Raw genomic sequence first — 9,775 nt, 5'->3', positions numbered from 1 at the left:
GTATACACTGAAGTTTTTATCCGTTAATGGATATATTCTGTGCTGTAAAACCAAAGCCATGGATAATTATATTTAAGGTTCTTAATAATGAAATTTATTTTCTGATTGAAACATACATTAGGGTGAGAAATATGGTATTTTATGTACATATATAGTCATTTTCAAGTCCACTTGATATTTCTATTTGTTTAAGGAATTCAGATTTCTGGGTCAAAATTCACTGTAACAGAAAATAGATTGTTAAAATGTAAATTGTCAGCCTAACAGTTTTAAAAGGGAGGATGTGTTCAGTATGGTCTGTTTCCTGATAAATCATTGTAAAGAAGCTCATAAAATGTGCTGTATGTACACCAAAATAGAATTCTGATCAAAATGTATGTGATACTGGAAATCTGTTCTTATCCTGTCACTAAGTAGATTTTCTCCTATTTTTTTGCAGTGAGGAGTCTCACGACATTCTGGTTGGAAGAACAACTGAATCGTTCCGATGGAGAAATTGCAATGCAGGTCCAGTTGCTCCTTGAAAGGCAGGGTTCCTCTTACTGGATTACACGCTAACACTGAAGGGTTTTCCTCTTCCACCTTTTTGCACTGTAACTTGGTGTTTTAAATTAGCTTATCCCTTTCGCCTTTGCTAATATTCAAAACTGGAAAAGAAGCAAAACTAACGCATTGATTTTTTGGAGAGCAAAGAGAACATTTAATTAAAACTATGCAATTCTTGGAAAGCTAATTTTACAGAATATGTACTACCATGAGTGTTAAATTCTACAGATAGAAATCTACTGGAGACTGTATTCGTTCCAACTGAATCCAAAAAAATCATGAATTTATATTGTACAATCACACAGCTGAAACAGAAATAATAAATGCTTAAATTAGAAAGTTTAAGCAACTGATACAGACATTAGAGCTTTAGCATAACATAAAAATAATGCCGCAGAAAAATTTTGATATGAAAAAGTCAATGAAATACAAAAGAATCTCTACCTATTTTGATTATGAATGTAAAAACTGAAATCTGGTGTTGATTATGTGAAAAGAAAAATAAGCTTTCAAGCCTCAGCAATCACTATGTATGCATAACTCCTTGTGGCTGTATGACGCCCTTCTTGATTCACAGCCTTTAGCTCTGGAGACAAAGCAGCTGTAGGGAAAATGATTGCATTCCAAATTTCTATTTATAATTGTTTGCATCACTACCTACAATTTTGCACACAAACCTTAGGCCATTATCTGCAAAACCCACATAACATACAATGTAGCTGAAAATGAAGTTTTAGAATATTACTAATGAACAAGTATCCTTTAGAACCCTCATTTGTTATGTAGTGTTTATAGTTCAGCTTCATCAAAACAAGGAATCTCAACTTTAGACCCTATAAATTTCTCCAGCTCGGGAGACTTCAGAAAATGACTCATTCTGGGAAAATATGTTTAACAGGTTTATCAATTTGCTGATACCCTCATTAATAGTTAAATTAATTTTTAAGCAAATTCACTCTACATTTGTATGATAACAAAGTTTTTACCTTTCTTTTTTTGTAATTATCTTTCCCAGTTTTGAAAGCAAAACACCAGCCAAGCTACAAGAGAAGGGCGTGTGCTCATGTCAGCAGATTGAGTCCACAAGTCATGCTAGCCTTGGTGCCTGAGGTGAGGTGAGAAATCCTCCAGATGATTCCAGCCCTCAGCTTTCAAGTCAACTTTAGCTTTGAATTCTTCCTTTCTGAGGCTCCAGACTTCATTCATTCTCTCTCCAAAGCTCTGAAACAGAATTGGTGTGCATAATAAAATGTTTGTTTTAAAGCACTAAATTTTGGCCAAACACAACTAGTCTATGAGTTTACCATTGACAAAGGCCTTATTGCTCACTAAATAAAAGAAAAAACTTAATAATCTAGAGTTGGAAAAATAATTTTAAATGATCTCTATTTTATCAGTTCAGCAAGACTAACCTAAATTTAACATAAAAGAACAGATGAATGCCACCGTGGTCTCCACCAAAACACCAAAATTGAAAAACCATTAATGCTTTAAGTGAGCCTGGGAGTAAAACAGAAACAAAAACTTCTCCAGAAACTACTAACTCAGAATCATTTTTCTATTAGAATCCAAGTTCACACAATCCATCTGAATCCTTAGACATATCAAACTAATTGGATAATTAGGGTTTAAAAAATAGGTATGTCTTGTACACCCGTAATTATACAATGTTATACACGATTATGATCTCAATAAAATAATTGGGAAAAAAAAGTGTCTCCTTCCACCACATGAGGACCAGTGAGAACATGGTTTGTGAACCAGGAAGTGGGCTCTCACCAGACACAGAATCTGCCATTGCCTTCATCTTGGACTTCTCAGCCTCCAGAATGGTGAGAAATAAATTTTTGTTTAAAAACCAAAAAGAAAAATTTGCTTCCAACTTCTTTGGAATCACGCCTATTAAAGTTTGTGAGTTTTCCCAAAATCCATGATTTTTGATGGGTACATATGAGATATTAAAAAATATTGGTTGAATTAATATATTTTAAAGGAAAGATTCATACAAAAAGATTGTTATACCTTTTCCCTTATTTTTTATCAGAGTGTATATTTTAACTTTTTATAAATAAGATTTGTGTTTGTTTTCATGAAGAGGCTAGTTAATCCCTGAACTTCTTGTACTTGTTTATAGGTTAGATGAGCCAATATGAGTATTATATGTTACTTAACGTTAAGAATGATATATAATTGTATTTATTTAAATTATTCTGGAAATTTTCTATATTAGCAGGAATTATATACTATAGTGTTTCTGCTTAGGTAATTTCCAAGATCCTTAAGTGACTTTAACACTTTGTTGTTTCTAAGCTTGTTATTTTAAAATTTTATTTTTCTCTCCTACTTTTTAAATACTTTTTAAAAATAATTATACAATATATTATGTATCATTCAGTTGTATTTATTAATTTAGTCTTAATTTTTTTGAGGTATAACTGACATATAGCATTATGTTAGTTACAGGTGTATGACATAATGATTTGATAATTGTATATATTGCAAAATGATCACCACAATAAGTCTATTTAACATCTGTCACCACACATGATTACAATTTTTTTTTAACTTGTTATGAGAACTTTTAAGATCTACTCTTAGCAACTGTCAAACATGCAATACAATATTATGAACTGTAGTCACCATGCTGTACATTACATCCCCAGGACTTACTTTGTAACTGTAAGCTTGTACCTTCTGCCCACCTTCATCCTTTTTGCCCACGACTACCCCCTCACCTCTGGCAAACACCAATCTCTTCTCTGTATCTATGAGCTTGAATGTTTTTGTTTGTTTTAGATTGCACATCTAAGTGACATCATACAGTACTTGTCTTTCTCTGTCTGACTTATTTCACTTAGCTTGATGCCATCAAAGTCAATCCATGTTGCTGCGTATGGCAAGATTTTATTCTTTTTTATGGCTGAATGATATTCCAGTGTGTGTGTGTGTGTACACCACATCTCATTTTTCCATTCATCCATCAAGGACACTTAGGTTGTTCCCATGTCTTGGTTATTGTAAAAAAAAAAAAAATGCTACAGTAAACACAAGGGTGCATATATCTTTTCAAGTTAGTGTTTTTGTTTTCTTTGGGTAAAAACCCAGAGGTGGAATTGCTGGATCACATGTAGTTATATTTTCAATTTTTTTTTTTTTTGAGGAAGATTAGCCCTGAGCTAACATCTGCCACCAATCCTCTCTTTTTGCTGAGGAAGACTGGCTCTGAGCTAACATCTGTGCCCATCTTGCTCTATTTTACATGTGGGACTCCTGCCACAGCTTGGCTTGACAAGCAGTAAGTAGGTCCAGACCAGGGATCTGAACCAGTGAACACCAGACGGCTGAAAGAGAACATGCGAACTGAACCACTGTGCCACTGGGCTGGCTCCTATTTTCAAATTTTTGAGGAAGCTCCATACTGTTTTCCATTTTGGCTGCAGCAAGTTACATCCCCACCAACAGTGCACAAGGCTTCCTGTTTCTCCATATCTTTGCCAACACTTGTTATTTCTAGTCTTTTTGGTAATAGTCGTTCTAACAGGTGAGAGGGGATATCTCATTGTGTTTTTGACTGGCATTTTCTTGATGATTAATGATGTAGAGCATCTTTTCACGTACCTATTGACTATCTGTACATCTTTTTTGGAAAACCATCTATTGAGATCCTCTGCCTCCATTTTAATCAGATTGCTTTTTTACTATTGAGATACGTGAGTTCTTTATATATCTTGGATATTAACTCCTTATCAGATATGAGTTGCAAATATTTTTTCCCATTTAGTAGGTTGCCTTTTCATTTTGTTAATAGTTTCCTTTGCTGTGCAGAAGCGTTTTACTTTGATGTAGTCCCACTTGTATTTTATTTTTGCTTTTGTTGCCTGTGCTTTTAGTGTCAAATCCAAAAAGATCATCACCAAAACCAACATCAAAGAGCTTGCTGCCCATGTTCTCTTCTAGTTTTATGGTTTCAGGTCTTACATTAAAGTCTAATCCGTTTTGAGTTAATTCTTACGTATGGTGTAAGAGGAGTGATTCAGTTTCATTCTTTCACATGTGTTGTCCAGTTTTCACAATGCCATTTATTGAAGAGACTGTCATTTCTTCATTGTATGCTCTTAGATCCTTTGTTGTAAACTAATTGACCATATATGCATGGGTTTATTTCTCGGCTCTCTATTCCGTTCCATTGATCTACATGTCTCTCTTTATGCCACACATACTGTTTTAGTTACTGTAGCTCTGTAATATAGTTTGAAATCAAGGAGCATGATGCCTCCAGCTTTGTTCTTTTTTCTCAAGATTGCTTTGGCTATTTAGGGTCTTTTGTGATTCCATGCAAATTTTAGGATTGTTTATTCTAGTTTCATGAAAAATGCCATTGCAATTTTGATAGAAATTGCTTTGAATCTATATATTGCTTTGGGTAGTATGGGCATTTTAACACTATTAAATCTTGAAATCCATGAGCACAGAGTATCTTTCTGTGTATTTGTGACTTTAATTTCTTTCAGCAAATGTCTTATAGTTTTTTGTGTATAGGTCTTTCATCTTTATTCCTAGGTATTCTATTCTTTTTGATACAACTGTAAATGCATTGGTTTTTTAATTTCCCTTTCTGGTACTTTGCTATCAGAGCTCTTTCTTGTTTCTTGATGTAGACATTCCTCATTGTGAACTTCCTCCTTGGAAATGTTTTTGGGATGATGTCACCAAGATGGTGGAGTCAGTAGTCTTCTTTGTCTCTCCCCCTTCAAATCTACAACTAACTGGACATTCATCGGTTAACAAAGGATATCCATATAGCATCTCAGGATGCCTGAGAGACCCGTGCTGCTATACGGGTTGGAAGGTGGACAGACTTGCCCCGGGAGGAGGTGGAGATAGGTGAAAACTCTCCGACCCCCAACCCCCGGACAGCCTAGTACCTGCAAGCAGCTTTCTTCCAGTGGACTCCCCCATAGCATTACCACGCACCAAGGGTGGGAGTGTGTGCACACCGGCGGAGCGACAGTGGAAACAGATGACTACAGCCTTACCTAAGCTCTCCACGATTACACCTAAGACCAGGGGAAACTCCAGGGTCCTGCACCAGCAGCAGGGAAAGCCTCTACTTGCCATTAGTGGAGAGGCCCCCCCCAGCATTTGGAACTCTGGGAGGCTCCCAAAGAGGAGGATCCTGGTCAGAGCAACAGCCTGCCAGCCACCGCTGGACTCACAGACTCCAGCTGTGTCCCAGAGGTGGCAAGGGGCACCCAGAGATCCCGTGGGAGTGGTCGGAGGCTGGGTGGAGCTCCAGCGGCCGGGCTCCGTGGCCCAGGGGTAAACTCCAGAGTCCCGCACCAGCCACAGGGAAAGCCTCTACTCGGCATTAGTGGAGAGGCTCCGCCCAGAATTCAGAACCCTGGGAAGCTCCGGGAGAGGAGGATCCCAGGCAGGGCAGCAGCCTGACAACTGCCTCTGACTCATGGACTGTGGCTGTGTCCCAGAGGGGGCAAGGGACACCCAGAGATCCCGTGGGAGTGGCCGGGGGCTGGGTGGAGTTTCAGCGGCCTGGTTCTGCAGCCCAGGGGGAAAATCCATGGTCCCACAGCAGCCTCAGCAAAAGCCTCTGTACAGCACTAGTGGAGAGGCCCCGACCGGCAATCACAAGGCTGGAAGGCCCTGGGGCAAAAGTAGCACAGCTAGGTGAGCTAAGCACAGACTGCAGAAGATACCCATCGCTCTGCTGTGACCTATAGTGGACACATGAGATCTTGTGGGCTCTGACAGTGACAGAGCTGTGAATATAAGTGATCCTGCTCTCGGCCGCTGGGAAAGCCCATAACACCACTGCAGACCCCAAGAAGGGAGGGCATCTAGGTGGTCTGCAACAGTAGGCACCAGCAGCCTGAGGCCCCCTTGCAATTGCCCCCAGAGGGGCCCAGGTCCAGTCAGCAACAGCTGACAGGGTTCCTGGTTGGTGCAGTCTAAACAGCTGCTTCCCTCCCACACCAGTAGAAACAAGTGGAAGCCATAACTAAAGTCTATCTCTATGCGGAGGCACAAATCCATGCCATTAAGCAGTATGAAAAAGATATATTAAATCTCCAGAACAGAAGGAAAATGGCAAGGACCCAGAAAACAATCCCAAAGACAATGAAATCTATAACCTGAATGACAATGAATTCAAAATAGCCATTATTAAAAAACCCAATGAGTTAAAAGAGAATACAGATAGACAACTCAACAAGTTCAGGAGCTATGTCACAAAAGAGCTTGATACTATAAAGAAGAACCAATCAGAAATACTGGTGATGAAGAACACAATGGATGAGATTAAGAAAAATCTGGACTCTCTGAACAGTAGGGTTGATAATATAGAGGACAGAATTAGCAATTTGGAGGATAGGAGTACAGAAATGCTGCAGACAGAGGAGGAGAGAGAACTAAGACTAAAAAGAAATGAAGAAACTCTCTGAGAATTATCTGACTCAATTAGGAGATGCAACGCAAGGATTATAGGTATACCAGAGGGAGAAAAGAGGGAGAAAGGGGCAGAAAGCCTATTCAAAGAAATAATGGCTGAGAACTTTCCAAACCTGGAGAGAGAGATGGAACTTCATGTGACAGAAGCCAATCGATCTCCAAATTTTATCATTGTAAGAAGACCAACCCCAAGGCATATAGTAGTGAAGCTAGCAAAAGTCAACGACAAAGAGAAAATACTAAGGGCAGACAAGCAGAAGAAAATAACCTACAAAGGAACCCCCATAAGGCTATCAGCAGATTTCTCAGCAGACACCTTACAGGCTAGAAGAGAGTGGAATGATATATTCAAAACTCTGAAGGATAAAAACCTGCAGCCAAGAATACTCTACCCAGCGAAAATATCCTTCAAATATGATAGAGAAATAAAAACTTTCCCACATAAACAAAAGTTAAGGGAGTTCATTGCCACAAGACCTCCTCTTCAAGAAATGTTCAGGAAGACCCTCATACCTGAAAAATCAAAAAAAGGAAAGGGGTTACAAAACCCAGAGCAAAAGAGATAAGTAGAAGGACGATAACAGAAAGTAGCAGCTCTCCATCAGAACAGGTTAGCAAAAGTTAAATAAAACATTAAAGATAAAAGGAAGGGAAACACCAAGAATAAATATAATCCTGTCATTTTTACCACAAACTCACAACACAAGAAGGAAGAGGGAAAAAAATCTGACAATAACAACCTAGAAGGGGAAGAGAAAAGGGACGGAACGTTTTAATTTAAGGAAATAAGAGGCTATCAGAAAATGGACTATATCATCTATGAGATATTTTATACAAACCACCTGGTAACCACTAAACAAATAAGGATAAAGACACAAATTCCAAATAAGAGGAAAGCCAATATAGAAATTTACCTACTTGAATTAGTAATACAAAAATCATGGGACGAGAAACAAAGGAAATGCAAGAAAACCAGAAAACAAGTGATAAAATGGTAGCAGTAGGCCTCACATTTCAATAATCACTCTAAATGTAAATAGATTGAACTCTCCAGTCAAAAGACACAGAGTGGCAGGATGGATCAAAGAAGAAGACCCAACAATATGCTGCCTCCTGGAAACACACCTCAGCCCCAAAGACAAACACAGACTCAGAGTGAAGAGATGGAAGACAATACCCCAAGCTAATAATGAACAAAAGAAAGCAGGTGTCACCATACTTATAACAGACAAAGTGGACTTCAAAGCAAAACAGATAAAGAAAGACAAAGAGGGGCAGTATATAATGATAAAAGGGACACTCCACCAAGATGACATAACACTTATAAATATATACACACCCAACACAGGAGCACCAAAATTTGTAAAGCAGCTCTTAACAAAACTAAAAGGAGACATAAACAACAATACAATAATAGTAGGGGACCTCAACACCCCATTAACACCAATGGATAGATCATTCAGATGGAAAATCAACAAGGAAATTATAGAATTAAATTAAAAATTAGACCAGATGGACTTAATAGATATATATAGAACACTTCATCCAAAAACAGCAGGTTACACATTCTTCTCAAGGGTGCATGGAACATTCTCAAGGATAGACCATATCTTGGGAAGCAAAGCAAGCATAAATGAATTCAAGAGGGTTGAAATAATATCGAGCATCTTTTCTGATCATAATGCTATGAAACTAGAAATCAACTACAAGAATAAAGCTGGTAAATGGGCAAAAATGTGGAGACTAAACAACATGCTACTGAGCAAACAATGGAATATTGAGGAAATTAAAGAAGAAATCAAATATTATCTGGAGACAGATGAAAATGAAAACATGTCATACCAACTCATTTGGGATGCAGCAAAAGCAGTCCTAAGAGGGAAATTCATTGCAATACAGGCTCACCTCAAAAAACAAGAAAAATCTCACATACTCAACCTCAAACGACACCTAACAGAATTAGAAAAAGAAGAACAAACAAAGCCCAAAGTCAGTAGAAGGAGGGAAATAATAAAAATTAGAGCTGAAATAAACAATATTGAAACAAAAAGGACAGTAGAAAGGATCAATGAAACAAAGAGTTGGTTCTTCAAAAAAATTAACAAAATCAACAAACCCTTAGCCAGACTCACTAAGAAAAAAAGAGAGAAGTCTCAAATAAATAAAATTAGAAATGAGAGAGGAGTAATCACAATGGATACCAAAGAAATACAAGGGATCATAACAGAATACTATGAAAACCTATATGCCAACAAATCGAACAACCTAGAAGAAATGGGTAAATTCTTAGACTCTTACAACCTCCCCAAACTGAATCAGGAAGAAATAGAGAATCTGAATAGACCAATCACAAGTAAAGAAATAGAAACAGTAATCAAAAACCTCCCCAAAAATAAGAGTCCAGGACCAAACGGCTTCTCTGGAGAATTCTACCAAACATTCAAAGAAGATTTAATACCTATCCTTCTCAAACTATTCCAGAAAACTGAGGAAGATGGAGCACTCCCTAACACATTCTATGAAGCCAACGTCACTCTGATCCCCAAACCTGACAAGGACAGCACAAAGAAGGAAAACTACAGGCCAATATCACTGATGAAAGTAGATGCAAAAATCCTCAACAAAATTCTGGCAAACCGAATACAGCAATACATCAAAAAGATTATACACCATGATCAAGTGGGATTTAAACCAGGGACACAGGGATGGCTCAACATCCACAAGTCAATCAATGTGATTCACTACATTAACAAAATGAGAAACA

At 37.9% G+C, this 9,775-nt stretch overlaps 1 long non-coding RNA gene across 1 annotated transcript in view; it reads right to left on the bottom strand.

The window, feature by feature from the left end:
* Positions 1-497: 497 nt before the first annotated feature.
* LOC139081829 (uncharacterized) overlaps positions 498-9,775 on the bottom strand; it is a 164,228-nt gene continuing 154,950 nt past the window's right edge. Inside the window, exon 5 of the long non-coding RNA XR_011537242.1 lies at positions 498-1,767. This is a non-coding gene — a long non-coding RNA (uncharacterized lncRNA). The remainder of the gene's footprint in view (positions 1,768-9,775) is intronic.

This window comes from Equus przewalskii, chromosome 2 (assembly GCF_037783145.1).
Source record: "Equus przewalskii isolate Varuska chromosome 2, EquPr2, whole genome shotgun sequence".
NCBI lineage: Eukaryota > Metazoa > Chordata > Mammalia > Perissodactyla > Equidae > Equus > Equus przewalskii.
Note: the sequence above shows the minus strand (reverse complement) of the source record. Positions and strands in the feature narration are given on the sequence as shown.